Source organism: Phodopus roborovskii, unplaced genomic scaffold (assembly GCF_943737965.1).
Source record: "Phodopus roborovskii unplaced genomic scaffold, PHOROB, whole genome shotgun sequence".
NCBI lineage: Eukaryota > Metazoa > Chordata > Mammalia > Rodentia > Cricetidae > Phodopus > Phodopus roborovskii.
In genome coordinates this window covers 494,106-496,365 of record NW_026126646.1, presented here as the reverse complement: position 1 = coordinate 496,365, position 2,260 = coordinate 494,106, and positions in this window count along the sequence as shown.

Below are 2,260 nucleotides of genomic sequence, written 5' to 3'. Positions count from 1 at the left end.
CCTGTTGCTCTGTATGATGGGACAGACAGGACCATGCTATTTCAGGAGGCCCTGTGAGAGGGCCCTGGTAGGTGGCCACTGAGGATCTATCTCCTCCATAGGGAGGCAGAAACTCCCCACAGTAGGACCTCCCACCACCAGAATGAGTGCCTGCCTCAGAGGTGTGGGCTTGGGGAGGAGGGCTAATGGAACCTTGGTTTTTATCTTGCGTGACTGTGTATACTATAGGGAGGGAGGCACCCTCTTCAAAGGAGAGAAGACAGGGCGAGGAGATGGCGGGGAGAGATCTACAAATGCCAGGAGAGATGGTGGAGGACCCGTCAGGGTGGGGAGAGGGCAGAGCGCTAATGAACAGATTTCATAAGCCACCCGGAGTGAAAACAAAAACACAGACATGTACATTGCCCAACTTCAGGGTTGTATGGAAAAGAAGAAAAAAAAAAAAAACACAATAAAAAAAATCCACATCTTAAATACAAAAATCCTACATGATGTGTTGTGGCATGAAACTGTTCTCCACTGCATTTTTCCTGTGTGAACTCACACAGCCTACGACGGGTCCGCCCAGCACGGTCTACAGGCATTTGATGGTACACACTCTGAGCAAACACGCACAATTAACCAAAACAAGAGCAATAAATATTCAAATCACTCCAAACGGACATCGTGCGGCTTCACACGGCCTCTCGAGGTGGCTGCACTGGCTCCGAGAAGGGACCCTTTTAGAAGTTAGGAGTGGGCTAAATAAAATAGAACACAATTCAAATAGAAGGAACCAGAACTCCCAAAGCCTAACCCCCAGCAGCCCATTCCATGGCCCTTTCCATACTTGAGGGGCCATCCTTCTGGGAAAAGGGGACAGGGAAGGGGCCCACACACCCACCTCAGAGTCCTTTCCTACATGTCACTCACCCACCCACCCCACCGTTACTGCATGTCTCCTATTTGTCTCGCCCCTCCCCCTTTTAATTGTTGGATGAATTTACAGAGCACCGTGCCAAAAACAATCAACTCTAGGGAACAGAGTTATACAAAAAAGGGTGTGTCGCCAGAGGGAGACGGATATCCATGGAAACCACCACCTTTCACAGAGGCCTAGGTGAAGCTTGGGTGAGGTGGACCAGGTAGGGGTGTGGAGAAGTCTGCTCCTCCCAGAACACAGCCAGATCCAGTGTGGAGAGTCAGGAAATGAAGTCAACCAAACAGCACACACACACACACACACTCACACACACACACACACACTCACACATTCACATGCACACACACACCACACACACATAACTCACACACACACTCACTCACACTCATACATACACACTCACACACACTCACACCACACACATACACACTCACACCACACACATACACACTCACACCACACACATACACACTCACACCACACACATACACACTCACACACACATACACACACCACATACACACTCACATACTCATACACACACACCACACACATATACATACAGTCACACACTCATACACACATTCACACACATACACACACACATACAAGCTCGTGGACACATGCACACACACTCACACCACACACATACACACTCACACGCTCTCACACACTCACACACACATACACACACCACACACACATACACACACACTTATATGCCACTGTGCCAGGTCACTGGGCAACAGGCCATAGGAGCTAAGGGCACAAGCTTTGGAACCAGATTGCCCGGGTATAAACACAAGCTCTGACACCCCTGAGCTGTGTGACTCTGGGAAAAACTACTTTGACCTCTTGTGTTTCAGTTTCTCCATCATAAGATGGGGATGACAATAGCTACTCCTGAGTCTGGGCTCGAGGACTTTGTTTCATTTATTATGGGTAACATTCTAAGAAAAGAACCCAACACTTGAAATAGTTGATAGAGCACAAAGAGGTGGGCCAGGGGGCTCCAAGACTCTGTTCCAATGAAGGGAGAGGATAATTGCGGTTCACATGATTATGCACTGTGTGTTTGGGATTTTAAAACACCATTATACACAATCATCCCAAGAACTCAATGAGGTAGATGTTAATCTCAACAGCAAAGGTGGGAAGCTAAGACTCAAAGAGGGCTGGGACACACCCAAGGTCACACACAAGCGGAAGCTCTCGATCTCAGAGCCATTGCACAGGGGTAGGCTGGGGTGAGGGGTTGGAGGGTGAGCAAGGGAGGGAGGCCCCAGGTGCTGGAGGCTCTCTCCAACCCAACTTAGGCAGATGCATAGTGGCCCAGGA